Source organism: Pholcus phalangioides, unplaced genomic scaffold (assembly GCF_987345545.1).
Source record: "Pholcus phalangioides strain wild (caught in Gottingen) unplaced genomic scaffold, Ppha-v1.0 ptg000012l_1, whole genome shotgun sequence".
Classification (NCBI taxonomy): domain Eukaryota; kingdom Metazoa; phylum Arthropoda; class Arachnida; order Araneae; family Pholcidae; genus Pholcus; species Pholcus phalangioides.
The window spans coordinates 7,040,662-7,067,153 of NW_028301605.1; the positions used below are offsets into that span (position 1 = coordinate 7,040,662).

A 26,492-nucleotide genomic window follows, 5' to 3' on the forward strand; every position below is an offset into this window, starting at 1 on the left:
GGTGATATTGTTATGATTTTATATAAACTTGTAATTGTGCTGACATCTCTCGACCAGAATATGAATCACATTGTATTTGCTCTTTTGCAGTCTGCGACTAGACTGCAAAAGAGCAAATACAATGTGATTCATATTCTTGTCGAGAGATGTCAGCATTTCATTTTACTGGTACTGGATAGACGGAACATCACTCGCTATCCCGGCGTTGTGGGACGACTCAAACAATTGATGCGTTTCATTGAGGTCAATGAACATTCTTCGGTGCAACGGTCAGCAGCTCCGAGTGTGAACATGGCGTCTTCGGGTCTACCTTGTATCCGCAGGTCATTGCGCATACGGCACAAGACAATCCATTTAAACTTTTACAGCTACTCAATGGTTACTTAGAGAAGCCTCGCAACCAATAACGGTTTAATGATAAAGCCTACTATTCATCAAGGGCTTCATGTGTGGGTAAGGCTCAGAAACGTCAAGTTTCTTCGAAATGTCTGTTGACCAACAAGGGTGACAATGAACTGTTTTTAACGTCTCTAACTGCCTCTTGAGTGCTTGTCCACCATGCGCTCAAGTGACAATGTTACGTAACCGAGACTCTGTAAACATCTGGTAAAAATCAGGGATTCTATAAAAAAATTTCAATCGTCAAGAGTTCCACGAAAAACTCTAGTATTAATCAAGGACTCTCCTGGAATATGAAGTCTAGCAATAATCAAGGGAAACATCACACAAGCCCACTGTGACGATGTCCACATTGCATGTTCTCTACTCCAGGCTAATCGCTGCCGACAGTGAGTTGCCGTGAGCGGAACACATCTGACAGGCCTGCGAGCATATAGACCAATATCTCCCAAACGTTGTACACGGTTTGCCTTGAAACTGTCGTGCCCGTGGCTGCAGATAGCTGACGAGACAGGTCGGATGCTGTGCTCAGTCTGCTTCTTTTGGCAGTTACTGCCAAATACCGGTCTTCATTCGGCGTTGTAACTCGGGGGCAACCTGTCCTGTAACGTCTACTGACATTTCCGTTATCTTGGAATCGTTGCCAAAGCCTAGAGATGACACTTTGGGCCATTCCAAGTTCCTCGGATACTTCCATCCGATAATTCTTCCACGTAAAAAATCATCCACATTCGTCCTCTGTGTCATAACTATTCGCTTATGGCACTGAGCGCCCTACAGAACTCTTGTGAACAATTTTACTTCTTTGCCACCATTCCTTATATACCCCCCCCCCCCTCTTATACTCTCGTCATTGTGACGTACTATCGGCATCATCTGGTGGCTTCCTGAAATTTGCATATCATTCTTGCCAATGTGTGTGATAATTCTACAGGCGAAATTTTTACTTTAGATTTCGATTTCCGTGTGATTCTGAATTATCCTTAATTTATGGATATGAGTATACACTCATATCCATAAGTAATACACACTGTATATACACTTTTTAATAGTATGATGGTGGTTTGAAACCTTAAATATTAGTATGAGCTCATTATGGCATATGTTTAGAATATATGTGACGTACATGGTAATGTTTATGTGTACCAACAATTATTATAAAAAGGGAAATTTCTATTATGTAAATAGGTGTGGGTAATTCAAATGTGATCGCTGCCACCCAGCACTGTGAACGGGAGCTGTGTTTGATTGTTCCCGCCGCACTTTTATACTATGGTAGTAATTTTGTAACCTTGAATATATATTTTTATGACCTCATAGTGATATTTGTACCCAATACTACCTTCATAGTAATGTTTATATGCATTATGAATAATATAAAAAAAAGAAATTTTTGTAAAGTAAATAATGTATATGCGTGTAATTCAAATGTAAATGCCCAGCACTGTCAACGGAGAGTCTGTTTGATTATTCCCGTCGCAGTGCAGGCTCTGTGTGTATTCTCTGTGTGTGTATATTGCATATTCTGTAATAGGAAAGGCAAACAAAACTGCTCAAGCACTGTAGACGGAGGCTTTGTTTCTTTGTTTGCCGTCACAGTCGAGGTGCTGTATATATGTAATTTGTATACATTGTGTTTTTTGACCATTCTCAAAGCTCTCCCACTTCAACATGCCAGCTTCTTTTTCTTTCTTCTTTCTTGCCCACAAGTCTTTTGCACATTTCTTTTTAAATCCAAGGCTGCGGTGTCCGGTCCTTCTGCGCCACTGGGTGCACGTGCAATTTTTCTTCCTAGTCATTGGATTCAGTCACCCATTTTTGTCAAATGGCTTGTACGTCGCATTGAGTTGATGGCTGTCTTCATGGGGACAACGGCGCGAGTAATTCGAATCTTGCAGCACGGGGCAAGGGGAGCCACCACTATCAATGTTTGATAACTTTTCCGACATAACTCTGCCTCTTTTGAGGTAACGGAAGTAAGGTGCTTTGCATCAGTACGGGGTTGTTAGCGGTTCTATCTACCTATCTATCTACCACGACTCTCAGGCGCATTAAAAAGCTGCAGCTGGTATGATCCTAAATTCGAGTTTGAGCAAAATCACCGTAGACAGCAAAATGATCGGTTGAAGTTGGTTCTCCTATGGTTCCCAACTTCGAGGCGTAAATGCGAGAGCCGATCTGACCATTAAAATGTCTCGCCACAATAACAGGCAACAGGCCTACAACGGCACAAACCTTTAGCCATTACACTACACTCATAGTTTGAAAAATTGATGGCCGATGACAGCACTATAACAAGCATTACACAGAAACAAACTTCACTTTTTAGTTTCACAACATACATACAGATTTTCCAGCGTTTAAAGATTATCTTGTATCTCCTCGTTGAGAGGGAGCGGCGGACTAGGAACTGGAACAGGAGGAAGAGGTAAATTTAAGTAATCAATTCACGGTTTATCATATTTGCCAATAGGAGCTGGAGATGATAATAGATAATCACCGGGAAAACGTGATAAATTCGCATAATTAGTCAAAATGTTCGGCAATTATGCATAATAACAGACAAATTATGTGTAATTACCGGATTTGTAACATCTACCGCAACATATGCATATTATAATTATTCCTAAGAAAAACGACGGAAAAAGGGGACGATCAAAAAAAGTCATGGTTTCCATAACACAATTTCAGTATCATGTAACCATGCGTTAATATCAATTTATTAGTTCAAACTGCACATTCCTAAATAAATGTGCTTAGATTAGTATTCATTGGCCTACACCTATTTAGCTCATTGAATAATTAGTCTAAATTCCCTTCTGAAATGAAGCATAAACTAGTCCCAATATACATATTCATTCCACCATGATTGCAATCATCATAATCATGGTCCATTATCTCAAATCCAATTCCGATATTAATATGATTTTCTATATAATATGCCTTCAACATTTACATATTGAGTAAATATATGCAAAAGCACATGGAATTATTTAAAAAATGAGTATTTCTCTCTCCCCTAACACCTAAGATATCTTCGCATATAAATCAGGATTAAAATAAATCGAAGAATTTATGTGTGTATAAGGAAATTAAATCACACCCTTCCTCACAAAAAAAATATCACGTTAGATCGAATCTTGTTAATCCCTATCGGCCAGTAATTTCATTACCATAAGTTATTTAGTGTTTGAAAACAGGATATTTACAGTAAGCCCCCCCTCCCCCCCCTCCGCATATTCTAAATTATTTATAAGGCCCAACAACCTTCGAAATTCCAAACGGGGCAAATATTTTGGACCGATTCCAAAAATCAAGCTAGAGAGAGAGAGAGAAAGGCATTTACATACCAGTTATTCAGTTATCAGGAATTTCTCGAGGATATAAGAGAAGGAGGGGGGGGGGGGGAGATGATAACGGGGGTTGCGCCTGTAATGGCCCTGAAACTCATACATGCTACGATCGCTCTGATACTTTCGGTCTAAATCCAGCTGTATGTGCATTTCATCCCTCCCAACGTCGTATGGGTTTCTGATCCTATGACCATTCAGGTAATGCGCTTTTCCAAAGCGTGAAGGCCTCATGGTTTACGTTCTCCTCTGATGTTAAGACGTTGTTTTAAGGTAGAGGTGGTGGGGATTTTGGCGTGGGGGGAAATGGCTCTTATACAAGTAATAAAGCGTTCTTGTGTAGTAGTTATTTCGCCTTGCTCTCTCCCACTTTTACCAATTTTTGGTGGAGGAGAAACCGAGCGAGAAAGTCTCCTAAGAGAAAGAGAGAGAGAGCAGGAGAGATGCCTTTACACTCTCTCTCTACCAGCAGCGATTTATTTAGATGTGCCTTACCTAATCCCTTTGGATTAAGAAGTCATGGCGGGTTCGAGAGAAGGATTTGCTCCCACTTTTTCCCCGTAATATCTCGGAAAACAACGAATCGTTTTTGTTTTTTGTTCGTTTTATTTTGGACGACTGTCGTAAAACATTTAACGGCTTCACGTTTTATTTCTTAGTTTTTATCTTTCTTGGGAGGACGGGGGGTGGTTACTAACTATTATCGGTGTATAGAGAGGTTAGAATTCCAGCAATTGCCTAAAGAATCTTTAAGTAAGATCTGTAATTCAATGCAATTTAAGTCTGGGATGTTGGTGTAGTGTCATGTGTTATGTATGTCTGATAGTGAGGCTGAGCGCGCACACTAGTCAGACAAGATAAGAGGTCATTTTCAAGTATTACGCCAGCAGACGTTTAGTCATTTTTACCCCTCTACCCCCTTTATCAGCAAAAATCTGACCCTCCCCATTGTCGGCTCTTTCGTCCCCCCCCCCCATTGCATGTTGGAATCACAGACGTACACGTTGGGGGGGGGGCACGACCCCAATGCCCCTCCCACATGATTAAAAAATTATTTTTGACGTAAAAAATTAAACTATAATAAAATTTTATTTATATGTGTTTTAAAATTTCAGTTAATTTCGATGCTATTTGAAAGCTGGGAACTCGACATTTTTTTTTTAAACATTCATTGCGACCCACCCGTTAAGCCTCTTGCGCTCCCTCCAAATGTCAATCCTGCGTACCCTTTCTGAATGGACTGTCATTCGAGAATGTATATAGGGAGTCTGACGACCACCGTCTGACACTGCTGCAGTGAAATTTGTCATGCATGCACTGGGATCATTTTTCGCATGTTATTATAGATTCAACACATTGCATTTTTAACTTTTATATTTCAATTTTATTAATTTCTAGGAAACGTTTTCTCGTTTTTGACATTGCCAGTAGAGATATAAATATTTTAAATTTTCATATAAAGGGTGGTTGATGACGTAAGCGTCATCCCCCCCCCCCTCCCTGTCATCAAAAGCCACGAAATCCGAATTCCCCCATCGATGCTCATGAAATAATACATGAATGACACCAATATATGTAATAGAGTGTGTGATGGGATTTGGCAGAGGAGACAATTGATGCCACATTCAAAATCGGAAGCCGAAGTACAATCTATGGTAGTTGATGGAAGGTTGTTCCAATCTATAATTGTTCGGGGGGAAGAAACCAAATTTGAAGCAATCTGTGGATGCAACGAAATGTTTCAATTTTTGGGAGAGATTGAGTTCTATATCGAGAAAATGTAGAGAGATTTGTTTAGAATATGTGAAGTGTCAAAGTTAAAATAGCCGTGGATAATTTTGAAAAGTAAGGTAAGTGGGAGGATATCAAGTTGAAATTTGAGCTCTGTGATAGAAACAGACGAAGACATGCAATTTCAAATAAAACGGGTAGATGCATACATTAAAATGCAATTTACGAAATAAACGTTTATTTTCAAAAAAAATTTAAAACAAATATTCAAATGTCTGTAGCATATGATCAATAATCATAGGTGTTATAATACAATTTGAAATTTAGAAAAAAAAATTTCAACCCTTAATTTCAGTAAAGCATAATGTCAAGTAAACTTACTGTTAAGTTAAAAATACTGTTGAAAAACAGCACATTTTTATAACAATTTCAGGAGCATTAAATTCATGAGAATGTTCCGTAGAAACGTATCATGTGTTCAACAAGATATAATACTAGTTTCCGTCTCGCGAACAGTAGCAATATCGTATCCATGGACTATAACAGGTTGTGCATTCTTGCTATATGGCAGCGTTTCCCAAAGTGGGCAATATCACCCCCTGGTGGGTGAGAATTGTTCGGGGGGGGGCGACAGAAGCTAGGGGTATAACATAGGATCCTATAGGTACGCTTGAGGGGGGGGGCGATGAGGGAAAATTTTTCTGAAGGGGGCGATGAAACAACAAGTTTGGGAAAATATGATCTAGTATATGTTATATGAAGGGTTACCATATTTAATCGTCCAAAAAGCGAAGTATCGGAATCCTACATGCGGCACAACTTTATTGTTGGAAAGCTTTCGTATTATTACTGAAAATGTTTATAAATTACCAAGGGGTGGGGACAAAGGTTTACTGTGCAAATCTGCAGTGTATTGATATATGTCTTTCACAGCAAAATTATTACAAATTTAAATTATTTGACATGAGTATTGAGTACAGTCTTTATAGTCAAATTTATCAAAAAATTCCATGAGATATGCAAATACTCACCATCATTGAAAACTACAAATTGAAAATTGTTTCATTGGGAAAAAAAATGGGATGAACCGACGCATTTTCTTTGAAAAATTATGCTAAAAAGTTTGTCAAAATAACGATAAAATATGGGAGCGTCCTGTAAAATGCATGCTATCATCCAAATGATCATCAATGAAAAAGCCAAAATTGTTTTTCAATACTAGTCGGAGAATAAAGATACCAAGAGAATGGCGAACCTTACACAATGAATTAACGGATATATTTGAGATGGAAATTTACAACAAAATTGTCCAACTTTTGCTCTAAACAAAATAAATTCAACAAAATGTAACAATAACGAAAAACCACTAAAACAGCGTGAATCCTCGTACAAAATCAAATATCACTCAATCACTCTCTCTCTCATTCGTATTCTCTCACTTCACACAACGGAGAGAAAAAAAACCCTCAATTAATTTCCCATTTTCTACCCCGAGGCTATCTTGTCTAGTCGGATTAAATAATCATAAAGGAACTCTAAAAATAATTAAACCCGTAAGACAAATACATTTTTTTTCTCTCGGTTACATCATTAAACGCAGAAACTTTTTCAATTAATTCTTCATCAACACTATTTGCTGCTAATGATATGGTGCGAAAGTTCTCGAAAAAAACAAGTAGATAAGAGAATATGTGATCGGGGAAAAAATGCTGTTTATGGCAAAACAGACCGCGTCGTGGGTCAAAATAATTTCGATAAATGACCGTAACAATTAGTTAATTACCTGTCGTTGAATCCAGTACGAACATTTATTAATAAACAGCTAGTCATCATGTCAAAAGCCCAACCTGAAGTTATCGAAAGTTGAATAAGACACAGACATTAGGAGGTAATGGATTCTGAGATGGGGCAATGGAATGTGATAATTGCAAATGTTTGGTTGCCAAATAATCATAATTCATTTTGTCATCAATTGATAAACATACGAATCATGCGAGAAGTTGGAGAAAAATATAGCTAATAGATATCATAATGAGTCGCGTGAAATTAGGATTTGGTTCTAATTTACCTGTGTTTAATCATGTTTTTTCTGATGGGGTGTTTCTTATTTATATATATATATATATATATATATATATATTTTGTATGAATGATACCGCCCTTTACAAAAATGGTAAAAGAAATTATGGTTACAGAAATGGGCGTAGTTCTTACACGTTGATCTCTGCCTGTGTGTTCATTGATAAAGTTTGTGTGTGTGTGTGTGTGTATATGGTAACATACGTTTAGAACAGAGGTCAATTATTGTTATCGATCTATAAACAAGGAATACCCCCATTTGTGAGGTCATTATTGATTACCAATTAATTTAATAATAAAACACTCACACATGCTCAATGGTCGACACTTGGTCGATGCTGTCGATGTTTGTAAGTTATCCTGATAGTGAATTTTTTGACCGAGTGAGTGACCGAACTAGTGATTGAATGAGTTACTCACGCTTTCACATATGTGCTCGCTGACCTGCTAATTCGCTCTCTCACTCACTAGGTCACTAACTGCCGTATGTAAAGTGTCTGTCGATGGATTTTTCTCTCGATTCTCGGCAGGGAATTTTCCGTAAATCCCAACGTGCATTTCTACAGTCGGATGAGCTGTAATTCATGGCCTTTCTAGGAAAAACGCCTTAAATACGGAAACAAAAGCAACGGAAGACGTGCCGTTATAGGCGAAGTCGTCACTTTCTCTTTGTTGTTTCAAATACACACAGAATCAGACAAATATTCAAAAATTACAGTGAACATCAAAACAAAAAAGTAAAATATAGACATAAAACAATAAATAGAAGAAATAAACACACACTGTAGGAATTTTGCAGTCCTTCTATCAGGTGTAGATGAGACGTATGACTTGAAGTTGTTACAATGCAACAGCGTTGGTTATAATGATATTTTGGTTGGTAATTATAGTATCGACTCGTTTCTTTTTTTTTATTTGAGTAGTATTCAGGCGGAAATAGTGAGAGATCGCATGTGTTTTTTGATAAAATTCAGAATATTTATTTATTAAATGAATCTCACTGTATTATATCTGCATAATTAAAGGTGTTTTTTAATAACAATAATCGACACAATGTCTTTTGGGCAATTCATAACATTAAGTGTATGTTTAATGCTATAGAAAATGTTCAATATTTTTGGAGCTGTATAGGAGTAGCTTTTTGTCAAAAAATGATTTATTCGTTTTTACGACGTGATATATATTTTTATGTCTAGCTGAATTTCTACTTTGGTTTTTATATCAACCGATTATTATTTAATAATGTAAATTTTACAATCCCGTACGTATAATTTTGTCTGAGTGTTAATGTATGACATTCTGTGTGGGTTAAAAGTACTTATTAATTGAGATCTTATTTTATTGTATGTATTGTTCAGTTGATATATTGTTGGTATGCCTCGCCTCCGAGCCTAATTTTTATAATTCAAAATTGAATATAGTCAAGCATAAAATACATATTTGAGGTAATTTTTTATCGATAATGTATCTAAGTTTATATAAAGTAGCTATAAAAAATTCTTATTCGTTTTAATTAATTTCTCGCAATGAAATGTTCATTTCATCGTCCATTTTAACCTCTACATGGACAATATAAGAAAGGTTCATTAACACCATTACCCATGACAATCAGCCCGACCTTCAACTATTGGTGTTACAGCAGAAGTCGAAATAGCCGATATTGACAGCACTTTTTCGAATGCACCAATGCTGTGACTCATCTAGAAAATTCTCCGGTAAGCAGTCCAAAAATCATTGTTTGGAAACCGCAGTAATAAAGGAAAGGTAACTAAAGTAAATACAAATACAAATACAACGCCACAACAGGCAAAATGCCCAACGAGGTGGCTGATAAAAAGATGCCCATAAAAATATGGATGTCATATGTTTCAAAAATACAGCAATCCCATTAAAAATGCAATCAACACAAATTATAAACAATATATACACATGATTAAATATTATACAATGCCCATAAAGAATACTTATGGTTGTCTTATTCTAAGAATGGATAGCTTCTCGATTTACCCCAACATGTTTATCGTATTTCTTTTTAAACGTGTCAATTGTGTTACAATTTACTACCTCCGGGGGTAAGCTATTCCATTTATTAAAAACCCTATTAGAGAAAAATTCCCTGCGACACCATAACCTTGCATTGTCCCTCACCAATCGATACTGGTGTCCCCTTGTAAAAGCAGTTGATTGGCGGTGTACTAAAAGTTCATGGTCCATCCTATCCATCCCATTGAAAATTTTGAACACTTCGATCATATCTCCTCGACACCTGCGTTCATCCAATGTAAACACATTCAAAAAATGAAGTCTCTCTTCATAACTCAAGCCCTGTGTGCCAATAAGGACACGCGTAGCTCTTCTCTGCACCCCTTCAATCAATCAAGTCTATGTCCCTCTGTAGGTATGGTCTCCAAAACCTTACAGAATACTCCAGTCCAGGACGAACTAAGCCTCGAAGAAGCGGAAGAATGACTTTAGGGGAACGCGAAGAGACCTTTTTGAAAATGAGACCAAGCATTCTATTCGCTTTTTTGACAACCGCTGAACAATGTTCAGAAAACTTAAGTCGCTCGTCAATGAGAATTCCCAAATCGGTGACTCTAGTTGCATCCGGGATAGTGACACCATTCAACTCGTAAGATAACCATGGGTTGTCCGAACCAAAATGAGCGACCATGCACTTATCTACGCTAAACGTCATGCGCCATTCATTTGCCCATGCTGCAATCTTGTTTAAGTTGGTCTGGAGCAACTCCCTATCGCTTTCATTCCCGATTACCCCCATTAGCTTCACATCATCTGCGAATTTGCTAGTAATTCCATCGATACCCTGATCGAGTTTGTCGATAAAAAGTGAAAAAAGTATGGGGCCAAGGACACTTCCCTGAGGAACTCCACTTGTGACGTCTGTCCAACCAGAGAATTCCCCGTTCACCATAACTCGTTGCGACCTATCTCTTAACCACGATTCAGCAAGTTGCCCCCTATTCCAATCTCGTGTAAACGCTTCAAGAGTTTGCCATGTTGGACCCGATCGAATGCCTTCTGGAAATCAAGGTAAACAACGTCGACATTTTTGCTCATGACTTCCCCTTCCTGAACCCATGCTGATTATCCGACAATACATTATTCTCGTCTATCCACTTCACAAACTTCCTTTTGATGATAATTTCCAAAATTTTCGAGAGGGCGCTCGTCAAACTCACTGGACGATAATTAGACACCACCTCTCTACTACCCTTCTTAAATATCGGAACAACGTTAGCCAGTTTCCAATCTCTCGGGACGATACCCTCAGCAACACTACTCCTGTATATCTGTGCGACTGGTCCCAACAATTCATTAGCACATTCCCTGAGAACCCTGGGATAGATATCATCTGGTCCTGGTGCTTTGCTTGCACATACATTTCTTAGAAGATTTAGGACCTCCACGTCTTCTACTTGAATATCGTTGAGGGTTTTATTACCCCATGCAACACCCGTATATCGAATATCATTATCTCCATTAAAAACCGACGCGAAAAGTCATTGAAAGCACTACACATGCCTACATTGTTCTCTACCTTAGAGCCTCCTATCGAGAGGGGGCCAACTGTCCCCTTACATCCATTATTGACGTATCGAAAAAATGATTTTGGGTCAGAGCCAATGTTATCTGCCAACCTAGATTCAACTTCCTTTTTACTATCCCTTATCGCTTTCTTCAACAGTCTTCTTTTATCAGTAAACAATGATTGGTCACCACGTCCACTTTTATACTCTCTGAATGCTCTTTTCTTTTCAAGATAAAGGTTCCGCACGCTATCCGTGAACCATAGAGGGTGTGATGTACAAACACGCTTTTTTCGAACAAAGGGTATGACGTCGTGCAAAACAGAGGACAGCTTCGTACTAAATTCTACCCATTGACTTACCACCCCTACTGATTCCAACCGGTCTTTGAAAACTTCCGCTAACCTTCTTCTCAAAACATCAAAGTTAGTTCTCCGAAAACAAGGAACCAGTCTAATGTTATCAACCTTACCCGAGGAAAAGTTACAGTGAAATCTGACGATACGATGATCACTGGAAGAAAACTCTTCCCCCACCGAAACATGTTCAACTAGATCCTCAGAAAGTAAGAACTAAATCCAAAATAGCAGTACCCCTAGTGGCTTCTGATACATGCTGATACAAAAAATTTTCGAGCACCAAGTTAAGAAAGTCTCTTTCATACTGATTTCCAGATGAAAAGTTCTCCCAATCAATACCCGGGTAATTGAAATCCCCTTTGTATGAGAACCCTCTTTCGCTTACACATGTAGGAAATTTCATCATGCATTTTGGCAATGTAGTTTTGATCCCTATTCGGTGGATTGTAACAAACCCCAACAATAAGCTTATGGCGTCTTTTGCTCTCAAGTTCAACCCATATGGTTTCAATATCACTTCTCTGCACGTTAGACTCTCTAGCCTTCAAACAGGATTTCACGTATATCAACACTCCACCCCCTTTCCTATCAGATCTATTTCTCAAAAAAGTATCGTATCCTGAGATGTGTAAGAAAGATTTATCCCCATCCTTTGCCCAAGATTCTGTAATGGCTATAAGATCCAAGCCCTCCACAACTATCATAGTTTCTAAAAAATCTTTCTTATTACCCAAGCTCCTGGCATTTATTAACACACATTTTAATTTGCCCGGTGATTTAGTGTCAATCGAGAAGCCATCCAAGTCAGAGGTGGGTAATTTTCCGTCAGTACTGTTGTGATTATCATTAACTAACCCGCATTCCCGACTACGTGGTCTGGGAGTAAAAAACCTGACCTAAGACTATCGTAAACCTCCCAGACCCCTCTCTTATTTAGATGGATCCCATCCGAACGAAGCCACCTATCGGTAAATGCGGGGAGCTCCAAGAACGTGACCCCAAGTGAGGAGCAAATGTCCTTCAGGCCTATATTGAATTGGTGGATCCTACTCCTATATCCCCTACTACCCCTTGGCAGCACTGGAATCACTGCCACATCTGAACCCCCCTCCCTAGCGGATAATAGTAAATCCCGGTATTCTGACAGAGACTCACTAATATTCGCTCCTACCTGATTTGTTCCCACCCACAGAATCACCCGCAAGGGCAACTTTCGGCGATGAAAAACGTCTCGAACGTTGCCAATCTTCCCCCCAGGAAGACAACAGCGCTCGAAAATCCCGAAAATCCCTACACACTCGGTTCCCAAGTTCCCTAAACATAGAATCGCCGATGATTAAACCCCTATCACTATCCCCCTCTACCTCATCCACGACCACCCATTCGCCCTCTAAAATGTCGTTGTTCGTGGAGATTGCTTCTTCATCAACAGGTGACTCGACGACCAGAGGCTCCGTTATAACCGGGCCCTCTAGCACCCTAACTTTTTCCCGTAAAGCTTCGACCTCGAGTTCCAGCCTTTTCCTAACCAAGCACCCTTTACAATTGCAACTATCAGCTACTATACCCCTAGACCAGGGAAACCTCCCGTCGCAAGCTCTACACAACACTAGTCGAGGTCGAGGCATACCAACACTATTGCTAAAGCTAGATAATAATAATAATACTTAAAAATAGGAAAATGAGAAACGTTAACTGGAAATTAAAATAATGTAAAATACATTACTATGCAAAATATACGTAAGAGATTATACGAAAAAATTACGTAAAGTAGAATGCTCAGCACTAAATCACGAAGAATAAAATAAATATGTATATAAAGAATACAACACCACCCTCTAAAAAGAAACGTAAGCATTCCAAAAATCATTGTTTGGAAACTAAAGTAAGAAACGTAAGCATTCCAAAAATCATTGTTTGGAAACCGCGGCAAGGAAAGTAATCATTCTACAACTCGTTGTTTCGAAACGAAGCTGAAAAAAAGGAAACATTCTAATACTCATTATTGTTGAGGTCCACAAACCATTGTTTCCCGACAGTTTTTTTTTTACCATTTCAGGCATTTCGCCGACTTTGACAACTTTATGAATGAAACTAACATTTATAAATAAACCGCTAGTCATCATGTCAAAGCCCAACCTAAAGTTTCCGAAAGTTTAATACAAACTGGGCATTATTACTAATGGATTCTGGGATGGCAATGGAATAATAATAGCGTAATTTTTGGTTCCCAAATAAGCATAATTCATCTTGTCATCAATTGATAAACATACGAATCATACAAGAAGTTGGAGGAAAAAACTATAGCTAATAGATATCCTAATGAGTCGTGAAATTGGAAAAAGATTTGGTTCTCTTTCTCCTGTTTTTAATCAATTACTCACATTTTTGGATTCTTTTCTTATATATTTGGTACGAATGATACCGCCCTTTGCAAGAATAATAATAATAATAATAAAAATGGTTGGTTACAAAAAAGGGCGTAGGTCTTGAACGATGATTTCTGTGTCTATGTGTGTCCATTTGGTAAGGGTTGTATGATAATGTTTAGAGGGGAGGCCAATTATTGTTACGGGTCTAAACGGGAAACTAAAGTAAAAGTGGTCATTTGTGAGGTCGTACCTATCCGCCTTTAACTTTATAACAGCCAAAAAAGTTTGGCATTTTTTTTTTTTAGCTCGTGGTACATTGATGGAAGTATCCATTACTGGTAAAAAAATAATAAAAATGTCGTCGCCATTTTCGCGTGTTTTCGGACATGACCGGCAATCATTCAGTTGGCTGAGGGAGTAAAAAAAAAAATGGTGGAAAAGGCAGCTCCACATATAATAGAAAATGAATTTCCGCACGCGATCGAACCTGACATAAGGGTATTAAAGTTACACAGAAAAGGCAAGCATCTGAAACACCAACTTCATTTTTTTGAACGTATTTTTGGAGTATTAAATACCTGTATATGTATATTTGAACAATGGGTATAAAAATGGTTTTGTATTCTTATTGCACTTTGTTCATGTTTGAATTCCCATGTGTCTATTCATATTTCGGAAACATTTGTAAACAACAGCAGAAAAACGTTTCCACTCAGTTCATAACAAATATGTGAAACACAAGTTGGCACATTTACAGTCATTTGATGATTTAGTAAGGTGAAAAATTTATATATATATATATATTCAATATATATTCAGTAGAATCCCGTTATAACGAGCTCCAAGAGACCGAATAAATCATTCCGTTACAACGAAATCTCGTTACATAGGAATTCCAGGTTTTTGTATTGTTCCAATGTAAACTTACTTGGAGGATTAGAAAAGTTGTTCATTAAAACGAGATTTTTTTTCGTATAACGGTATTCATTAAAACGGGATTCAACGGTAGTCCTGTATCTGTATATGTGTGCGTGTGTGATATATGTATGATATACAGTGGAACATGTACGAAACGAAACGTCAACAGACCGAAATAATATTCCGTTTGAGACAGATTTCCGTTTTATAAAGGTGCAAATAAAAGCACTAATCATTGAACAGATTATAGTAGTTTGACTCCGTTTAAGACAGGTTTCCGTCTCGTACAGTGTCCGTATTAGACAGGTTTCACTGTATATATTATGATACGTATTAATATATATTATATACAGGGTGGGCAAAAAACCCCGTAGAAACTTTAAAAATGAATAAAAACCGAAAAAATAAAAAACGGTTTGCAGGGTTAGCATCACTAGGTCACAGGAATTTCTTTGACAGAAAAAACTAACTCAAACAAAGTCGATAGGTGGCGCTAGTACGAGTGACTTCGGTGAAAATATGCCAATGAAGACGGTCATAAGAACTTCCGCTCCTAATCCTTAACAGTTCACCGTTATAAACCGTGTATGAGAACTCCGCCGTTGCCGGATTTGTGACTCGCCTGCAATTTGTTATCCCCTCTGCTTGGTGGTCATGTGGAACACATACTGCTTTAATAAACAATTTGGAGGCATTCTGTTCGTTATTTGCGTATCTTTTCTTTGACTTGTGTACTTCATCGCCACCTATCGGCTGTTTTTGAGGTTTTTTTTTCCTCTCTTAAAACATTTCCCTTGACCTAGCGATGCTAACCCTGCAAATCGTTATTTATGTCGGCCATTTTTTCCGGTGTTCATGAAATTTTAAAGTTTCTAAGGATTTTTTCCCCACAATGTATATATAATACAGAGAGAGAGATAGCTGTCACCTTTCCGGATTCCACGAAATTTCACATGGTTTCCGGATTATGCATCCATATTGTTGGTTTTCAATTGTCCAACATAATTATTTTCAGCAGTGTTTCCAAGTTAATTGTTTGGAATAGTGTCTTAAAGAACCTTCGCGGCAGTGATTTGTGTTTGTATACGTACGAGTAATATTTTTCAACAGTTCATCAACAAAATTATTTCAGAAAGAGCGATAATGAGAAATCTCACATTTTTTGATCGTAGCAATTTGCATATCATACCTAAAATTGCAGTAATAGCGGTCGAAATCAGACTCCACCAATTAGGGAAAGGCTTATCCTGGACGTGAAAGAATGATTAAAAATCGGTGCCGCTGTGAATACTGATGAGGTGATGTTTTTTCTTGAGCATTAATAACAAAAAAATGGAAAAATTTAAATTATTATTACAAAATTTTTTTCTTCTCTTCAGGAATCTACATTACAAAAAAATAACTATTCTATCTTTGTACTTTATCCCTAGAAATAAAAATATTTTTCTTATGAATTTTAATCAAGAATATCATTCTTAATTTTTTTTTTTTCACTTTCTTAATCAAAAAAATATAATAGAAAAAAATTATCTCTCCAGAGAATTTTTTTTTTCTCTTTTCGGAAATGATGGAGAATATTTACAATGATGGAAAAGAAAAATTATGAATAAAATGATAAATAATAACTTTCGTCATAATTTTGATTAATGCTTACCGTTATGAAATTTCGAAGGAATCTGAATTTATTAACAGTTTCGTTTTTCTTTTTCACTAAGTTTTTATGATTTATTTTCTTCTTTTATGATTTCACCAACAAGAGAAAATATTTGAATGTTGAAAGAGAAAATAAATACGTTTGAAAAATACGCTGAAGAAGGATGCGAATATAATTTATCGCAGTGTATGTGAACGGCGATGTAATTAATTAAGTTTTGTTCTTATTTTTTATTTGGGCACTTATTAATTCTTAGATATTCATTCCTTTATATTTTTACATATTTTTTTATTGTTTGATATTTATTTTGTGTATATATATATTTTGATATTTGAGTTATTTATTTATTATTTTCTTTTTTTGCATCAATATTAACTGTTGAATTCTTTAAGCAAAATGTGTTTTTCAACTTCTTTTGACGATAGTTCGCTTTAGCAACAGCGAGTCAGTATACAGTCAGTTTTTCAATAGCGGTTCAAAAATGAATTCTTCAACAATGGCTGATTCTTTTTCCAACAATGACTTACAAAAATGTTTCTTTTGTTGTAGATAGCCGAAGAAAAATTACTTGCAAAATAATTCCAAGAAGTTTTTCCAAAAAAATATATTCCGCAAGAATTATCAGAATAATTGCTTTAGCATCGATGTTATTCAACAAGAAACCGTTTTTCTATAGCAGTTTTTTTTTTTCTGTGACAGTCTTTTAAAACAGCTGGTTTTGAACACAACTACTTCAACAGCCATATTTTTAGGCAACAATGTTTCATACAAACTATTTCATCAACAGTGTGTTTGAGCAATTTTAAAAATAAAAAATAAAATAGATTCAGCAATAGCAAATTTTTTATCAATGCTCGCAGATACAGTTGTTGTTGTATGTGTTTTATAAGTAACCAATTCAAATCCCTACAGAAAAAAAGAATAAATAAAACTTCGAAATTCATAGTCAAATTATTTAATTTTCGGAAAAGAACAACAAAGTGGTTACACTTAAAAATGTAAAGCAAACACCATGAAAATGTATTTATTAATAAAATGTTTGAAATTTTCAAGCAAACGGAAAAAAACATAGTTGAAACAAAAATACTTAATTGGTAAGTGAAAACATCATTTTGATAACAATTCAAGAAGAAAAATACATTCAATTTCAACTGAATCGAAGCATCATAACAAAAATTACTCATCATAATAAACACTGTAAATACACTGCTCAAAACAATTAGGGGAGCAAGCAAAAAAGTGAAGAAAACCGTGCGAGACAGCCACGTATTGGCATACAATGGATAGTACACGCTTATCAATGCGCAATACAGAAAAAAGACGTAAAAAAAATTTGGAATTAAGCTTTAATTCTTTGAAAATATGGGAAAAACATGAAAAGATGATTTAGGGCAACAATTTGGTTACATGTAAACGATAAAAAAAAAAGTACTGTTTAGACATGATGCATGAGTTTTAATAGGGCGTGTGGTCTCCTCGAACAGCTAAGACTGCTGCACACCTGTTTGCCATGGATGCGATGAGGTTATCGATCAGACTTTGGGGAATACTGTTCCACTCCTCATGAAGTGCAATCTGCAAGTCTCGGACAGTAACAGGCGGCCTTGGTCGCGCAGCAATGCGTCGTCAGGATTCATTTCAGGAGAGCACGCTGGCCATTCCATACGCTGTATTGTTTCAGCTTCAAGCATGTTCTCCACCAGACGAGCTCTATGCGGTCGGGCATTATCATCCTGGAAAACAAAGGAATCTCCAATGGCTCCAGCGTAAGGGATGACATGAGGTCGCAGTATCTCGTCTGCATACCTTCGGGCCGTCAAAGTGCCATTCCGAATGATATGCAGGTCCGTACGTCCGCCTATGCTGATTCCACCCCATACCATCCAACCAGCTCGTCTGTATTATGACCTTTCGCGAACGAATGCGGGGTTATTTCGAGTGCCCCTGTCCCTCCATACCAGAACACGTCGGGTGTCACACTCCAGACTGAATCGGGACTCGTCTATAAACAGCACTTGGCTCCAATCATGTTGCTCCCAATCTCGATGTTCAGCAGCCCATCTTCTTCGGGCCGCACGGTGGCGTGGGGTCAACGGAATGCAGACCATTGGCCTACGTGCATAGAGCCCTCCCTCATGAAGCCGATTACGTACTGTTTGGCTGGACACCCTTCGTCCTGTTGCCAAGAGCAACCGTCTTTGCAGCTGCGTAGCATTCCGTGTTCTGTTTCGACGGGCTGTTAACCATACATACCGGTCATCAGTTGCTGTAGTGGCGCGTGGCCGACCTTGCCCTAGTCGACGTCTAACATTTCCTGTTTCTTGGAATCGATTCCACAACCTTGCAACAACACTTCTGGCGACTCCAACAGCGTCCGCGACACTACGTTGTGTTTGCCTGGATTCCAGTCTGCCTATAACACGCCATGCCATGGATTCCGGTAAATCACGTTGTTGAGACAGCCTCAAGTCACCTTGCAATCGAATTTCACAGTTACGGCAGTAAAACAGACGTTTCTGCAACATCCCGATTTCTGGTTTTTGATGTCATGAACTTTGATTTGCATATGAAGTTTTCTTCTTCCGTTTCCTGCTAGGCTTTAAATTATGGATGATTAATTTTATGTTACTTATCGGTATACATCTTTGCGTAATTTTGTTAAAACCATGTGCTCCCCTAATTCTTTTGAGCTGTGTATATATATTAATAATTGTTACACACAACTTCCCTTTCCCAACACCACATACACAATAGCGTATTCAAATATTGTTAATGTATAAAGATAACAACTTTCAAATTCTTACTTATGAAATTTATTAAGATAAACTAAAAAAAAATGCCTAAAACTTTGGAATAAAATTCAAATGAGACTATAATAGGATTTAATAACAAGATTATTTTTTTGTCCTAATGAAATATATAATAATGGAAAACAAAAGATTCAACTTCAACGATTTCTCGTGTTTATTAACGAGGAGCTTTAGAAAGTGACCGCTTCAAAACAACGCGGAAAAGGAGGGAAGAGTTGCGAGAAATCATTTTGAACCGAACTCTAAAGATTATTTCCACTTAGCCAGATTATTTCCTAATAGTTAAGAGCTTTATTCTTTAAAGAGTAGTAATTACCAGCTCCCATTCATTAGCGGCTTTCATTCCAACAAAAGGGTAACAAGGCCGGAGAAAGCGAATTGGCCATTAGTTCCTGAGATTTTAATACGAGAACATGCTGGTGATTTTCCTTCAGCTGTATATATTTCTACTCTGGTTAATTTTTTTTTTCTGGTTTAGTTTTCAATTACTTTGTTGCTAAATAGAAAGGATTTGAGACAAACTGGAATTATTGGATTCTATGAGTTCTCCCATTAATATCCTCATTATAATTAATTTTTTCGTTCCTGTGAGTGTCGAAGCTATTATTTTTGTTGTTTATCAATACTGTCCTTTTTGTGTTTTTAATTATTCGACTGCATCGTACATTGGGAGGTTTACATGATTAAACTAGTCGTTGGACGAGAAATGTGCAATCGTGTCTGAAAGTTGAAAATAGTTGTCGTTTTGCAGATTATTCGGGACTTCCTGTGTCCGAACTATCGAACTACACCTTCTAAATGAGCAAGACTAGCGATTTTTTGCAATGATATCTAGGGTCGCAAATGAATATTATATTCACCGCATTTTTTCTCTTGAAATTTAGTCACCGGTGGCATAAAGGGAGAAAGAAAAGGTCCAAAGCAGGGCCGTCATTTGGGGAGGGGTCTTGATCCCTGGCTTTTGAAAATACAATAAAAATGGTATATATATATATATATACACATACATTCAGTACATGTTCTTTGCCCCCACCCCCCGGAAAAAGTTGGATGACGTTCCTAGTCCAAAGGAACCCTGGGAGAGAGAAGGAAGGAAAAAGTTTTAACTACCCCACACTTACAACATACCGTTTGAGAATTTTTTTTCTTCTTCTGGTTGGTTGTGACTCTGGAAGGAATTTTATTTCCGTTGCTCATGATGTGAGCAAGGTCATCACATTTTGGTGACACCGGGAAATAAAGCACGTATTTCCCAAATGAAATATACAAATACAACTCCACAACAGGCAAATTGCCCGACGAGGCGGCTGACCCAAGAACATCATGGATCCCCGAGCCATTTTTTGGAGGCCCTACCTACTACTGCTACACCACACATGCACCCCGCCCACACCCCATCCTTCCCCCGCGGAACCTCCAACGAATCGGTACATGCGGGAATGTGCGTGTACGCGTAGTGAAACCTGACGTGAAGTTTTTTGTTTCTCTGTAATGCTTGTTATGTGTAGTGCTGCCATCTGCCACCAGTTTTTGTAACTATGAGTGAAGTGTTATGATTGTATGATTTATCGTTGTAGGACTGTTGCTCTCTGTCACGAGACTTTTTAACGGGGAGATCGGCTTGCATTTGCGCCTTGAAGTTGGGAACCACAGAAAACCAACTTCAGCCGACCACCACTGTGGGGTTCGAACCCGGATCCTCGCATCGCGAGTCCGTCACTATCACCACTCGACCACCACAGTCGGTTCCGTTTTGAAAAAATTGTTTTTCCGTAATCTGCAAAATTACCGCTATCATTTTGGTAATGAAGACCTGGATCATCATGTATTGACAGCTTTTATTGACACTATGGAAAAAAATAACACTTTTGTTCATTGACATGGACGCTGGGTCTCAGTGGTTGAACCGCCGAAAAAAAAATCTTGTTTTCAATACCAAAGTCTAATATGATGTATTTGGAAATGCAGTTCCATCTCAGTACACTCATGGCCCACCACATATAGAGTTGTCTTAACACGCGGGTTCACTAAGGAGTGGGCACTCTTCTTACGCCATTCAAGACCAAACTCAACGCAGGTCTTCGAAGATAATATGATAGAAATTCTGTTCTGAATGTATCACACATTATTTGTCAGATCGGAATCGTTGACTAATGACAATGGCATTTACTAGCCTTGTTCAACGGCAAAGAAGTCACCAAAAAGCTGAGCGTGGTGAGCCGTTACGTTCTTTTGTATGGGATCTGAATTGCAGTTACATTCTCAAAACATATTAAAATGAGTTCCCAGAGAATCTACTGCTTTCACTGAAAGGGACCGTACATGGACGGCCGGACCAGATGGCAGCGTCAGCAGTTGTGAGCTTGGCCTGAGTCTGGTCCGGCCGTACGGTCCCTTTCAGTGTACACGAGCTCCAAGGAAAGATTGAGAGATTCGGTGCCTCTGTAGTCTAATGGTCTAGGGCGTTCACCCGGAAAGTGAAAGGACGTGGGTTCGATTCCCCGCAGGGGCAGTTGAATTTTCTCTCTTTCCGAAATATATCTTCGCAACAGCCAGTTGTTAAAAACCTTCGTATGGTAGCGGAGAGTGATGTCATCCTTGTTGTAGACTTATACATCATAACCAATGAGTTAGCAATACCGTAACAGTGAGCAAAACTCCATTTTGAAACCGCGTAGAAATGATCAAATCTGAGAAATCTTCAAATTTTCCACCATCCGCTATTTCGAAGAGTATAATTTAACTTTAATTAATATATTTATATTCATCACTGTAATATATCTAGAAAACGACGAGACATTGCTGATACAGACAGAACTTTCGAGAATATTTTTCGAAATAAAATTCGAGATGTCTAGACCCGTTTTAGTTAGAAAAATTATCATTGATCCAAGTTTCACCCTGAATTTAATTTTTTTTTACTCGTCATTCAATTTTTAAAAACCGAATCACATTGATGAAATTTTAATGCACGAAAACCACGTAAAAATGTCTATTGACATTACAGAAATTACGGGAAAAAATTTGTTTAGAAACTACAGAAACTAAAGGAATGAAATATCACAAAGGACAAAAAATATATATACTCCCCGCATTTACATAAACATTTTTCAAGATAGTACAGGGAAGCGTCACACAGAATAAAACGGTATATAGGCCTAAGTCCCTTATTTTTATATCTTCATCACGGGACATGAAAATGTCTCACAAGTCTTCTGACAAAATTTTTGTTTTTACTCTGGAATTCGAAAATTGCTTAAAATTTGATGGATTCTCTTGGAATGTCGCTTCTATATTTGTTTTGTTTATGTATATTTTTTTCTTTCCTGTTTGTTTATTCAAATAAAGGGCGGCAAAGTTTTGTTTCCGCTCTCTCTTGTCAAGTGAAGCGGAAATGCAATTACTTGAAACGTCGAAAAGCATTTTCGATTGTACTCTACACCTGACTGTCTCTTTTAAAAGAGACGTACAGAGTGAACGAAAACCGCTTCCCGTTTCCACCTTTCCCAAAGAAACAATGACGCGTTGTGTCCGGGAGGTTTTCCTGTAATATCCTCTGTCACTCGTCCGTAGAATATTCCAGAAAACCATTTCATTTTCCCGCCTTGTTTTCGATAAAGAAAGCTCATCACCATTCCCTCTCTTTCTCCCGTGTCACGTCTCTTTTAAAAGGGTACCGCTTCTGGTGCATACGCCCGAATACGGCACTGCCCTAGTAATTTTGCCGCGTAGTCACAGTTGTTGTCGGACCCCCCCTCCCTAAACCCTCCAATCAGAACTAAAACTTTTTGGAGGAACTGGTAATCTTTCAGAGTAACGGAAGCACCTAATTAGCCCTTTTCGGAGAAATCGAAAACACCATATTCGTTGCGCTTTCGGGAAAACAACTGTTTGCTGTGCGTATCAGTTTTAATTATTTGTTTCTTCAAAACGGTCCGCTTTTAAAAATTCACGTATTGAGGACTTTCACGAGATGAGAGTTTTCGGGGTAAATGGGAATTCTCTGAATAACGGATCTGTCGGGGTCGTCGTCGCGAGCAACCGGAAGGATCTGACAATGGGATCGGAATCAGCGAACTAATGACTGAACATGAACTGGGTTTCGATTTATCTGTAAGTATTTTGCATTCTCATGACTTGTGTATTAAAAATTCAAGATGAATGAAACCGGCCTCAGCCATTAGTTTCGAAATTGAATTTTTGTTCGTACGAGATGAAGAAAAGTGGCAGCAGAAAAGAATTTAATTTATTTCGCCATTTTCCCAGCCTCGAGGCTGTCTGACGACTTATAAATAGCCTTTCCCAGGCGTTGTGAAGACGAAAGACAAGTTTGTGCAAGTATGTGTAAAGCATGAGTGTGTGCTTGTGTAGAGTATTCAATAATGAAGTCCAACATCGTGTGCAAAATACAAATGCAGAATGTGCTCCGAAAGATCACAATTAGGGGGAAAATTACATACAAAACGTATAATGTATAGAGATAACACATACAATACATATAGGAGATAACCTAAGTCCCAGAAAACCACCTACAACACATATAAGAGATAACACATACGGATATAAGAATGAGTGAATTATGTGTGTATCCAACAGTCTGAGTGTGTATCTAGTGTTGTCTGTGAATATTTTTTGCGCTGTTATCTGCATTTTAAATTGCGAGTGAACTGTAATGAATATACATGTGCATCATTGTAAGGCTGCTACTCTCTGGGGTGTGACTTTTTAACGGGGGGAGGGGAGAATCGACTCGTATATGCATGATTCGAAATTAAGAAACAGCCAAAAACCAATTCTAGCCTACCACCAACTCCAGTAATCTGTCTCGGGTCTTCACGGTGGAGGTCTAGGCTGGGCCGCAACCAGGGGCGAAACAGGCGGGTCTCGTGCTCGGGCGCTAGACCCGAGTGGGCACCAATTTCATTCTCAAACCTCTCCTTCAACATTACAAGGAGTCGTCAAAATGTGCGCTTGCGCCGGGTGAGCAAGCATCCAGTTGCGGTCCTGGGCCTAGGAAATAGTTTCTCAAACTTTTTGTTCCATCGCACCCTTCTTTGGAAATTGTTTTCTCTCATCGCACTCCCCCTCCCCCCTAACTAAAGTGAGCTCATACGATCTTCAGTTAGATCCGTAGGTTCTATCGTCCCCTTGGACCATTCCATCGCCCACTTTGGAAAACACTGGCCTAGGCAGTGGAAGGAATCGGAACGATATCCCCGTATCGACGTGAAACGTTTGCCCAATTAATAAAGATTAGACGGGGATTTGTGTGGGGAGGGGGTAAGGTTTTTTACAGTTCGTTCAAGAAATCAAAGAATAATTTGTTTCGCAATAATTTTTGAAAAATATGAGGAACTACTACGTCTTCACCACACGCGAACCCCAGCCACATCGCCATGATTGTCGTACCAGATAGGCACTGTCTGCCCATTTTTCTCTGAAAATATCTGTCCATATTCAAGCTTATCGCTACATATTTATACCTTTTCTGTGCATATTTAGGCTTTTTGTGAACATTTTCCCTTTTTTGTATGTTGTTGTTGCTTTTTTTCATTATTAGTGCTTGTTTATGTTATTTCAATGTCATTTTAGTTTTTAGTTTTTTAACGCAATAAGGGTATAAGGGAGGGGGGTAGTGCAGAGAGGCATTGGGTAGGGTTTTAAGAGGGGTGGGGATCGGATGCTCTGGTCTCCCGGGAGCGAGGTACACGGCTAAGTTTTTTCCAGCATGACCCAGATCTTTACCCTCCTGCTTATATCTCTTCGATGATGCAGAGCGGTGAGACATGTTCTGGTTAGAAGCAGGAGGACATATCGCCATAGGGCTATTTAGTACCGAAGATGAGTTATAAATAAAAGCGCCATCTATCGATGGTTGTCTCAGGGTCAGTAGGAAGAAAAGAACTGGTTATTTATATTCTTTCACAGGATCAAACCCGTGATTCAGATGGCAATCCTTATAGTGGCAGGCAAGCATTTATTCTATAAGAAACTGATTTTACTTATTATTAAACTTAGCTGATGATGAAATATTTAGTAGTGATTAATGGATAATTGAACAAAATAGTTATAGGTATTATATTAATAATTATTTGGTATAGTAATCCTGCTGTTTATGATGGAAGTTGCAAGATTGTGTGCCTTCGCATTGCATTGTTACTGATTGTTCAATAGCTCAGTTAGTATGTTAAATGTAACCTAAAAATGCTACTACTGTGCATTAATGAGATTCAATCACACAATTTAACTTAAACACGTACTCCTATAGTACTAACTTTATTTTTAAAGGGAGAGCCTATTGCTCGTCTCCTTTCCTGGTTAACGACTTATTTCGTAATACAGTCACAGAAAAACGCTCGCTACAATTGGCGTACAAAATAGCCGCCAACACACATAATTTGATGTATCGGCCTAACTAACACTGATGAACTTCGGGATCTACGTGCTTGCGTTAAAGAGCCCTAACCATTACACTGGATAAAACGAATGATTTTTGTTCGCATTTGTTTGACATGAATCTTTGGGTTTTCTTTACCTCGAAATATTGTTAAACTTGGTCTATAAAAACGACTTTTTTATACCCATTGACTTTTAGAGATCACCTTAAGACACAAACGTGTCTTTTTTTTTCCAAATATTGATCACGATATTCTCAGCAAAATCGTGGAGAACTTCGAAGAATGAATGCACAATTTCAGACTGACAAAAAATTGAATACATGAATAACCTTATCGATTAATCACCTCTCGAGCTTACGTAAAAAAAAACACAATTGTTTCCAAAACAGTTGTTCTTAACAGTGTTCACGGACCTCTTGGTGATCCATGAGATAAGTTGCAAAAACAATCATCATTTATATGATTTATACTGTGTATTACAGTGAAGAAGCCCGTGGTGTTTATTGCGGCTGCACAAGAGAACCGGGATTTCATCTTATTCGCACAAAAGATCCATGTAACACAAGAAATAAAAAATCCACCTCCCCTCCGTTTTCTCTCTAAATGCATTTTTCTTTCTTTGTGTGTATATATACCATGTTTTCTGGACAATATTAACTAACAAGACCTGACATGATTTTTCAGGACGCGCTTCTACTATACACCTACCAGAAAATAAACACTAATTATAATCGTCAGCCAGATGAACACATCCGCTGCTGCATTGGTGCACTGAATTACAAAAATAGTGGTTCTTAATATGTAAATTTTAATATGTCCATCAAAAGTTATAAATTGTCAAATGGGTCCCTTAGACGAGAGAGATGAACCC

The 26,492-nt window shown here is 38.0% G+C and overlaps 1 protein-coding gene and 1 non-coding gene across 3 annotated transcripts in view; one reads left to right on the forward strand and one right to left on the reverse strand.

Annotated features, from left to right (window-relative positions):
* The window catches only part of LOC149079229 (protein turtle-like), a 670,619-nt gene that overhangs the window by 375,060 nt on the left and 269,067 nt on the right, over positions 1-26,492 (reverse strand). The window lies entirely within an intron of this gene.
* On the forward strand, positions 21,662-21,735 carry TRNAS-GGA (transfer RNA serine (anticodon GGA)). The gene has a single exon. It is a non-coding gene; the product is annotated as a tRNA-Ser (tRNA).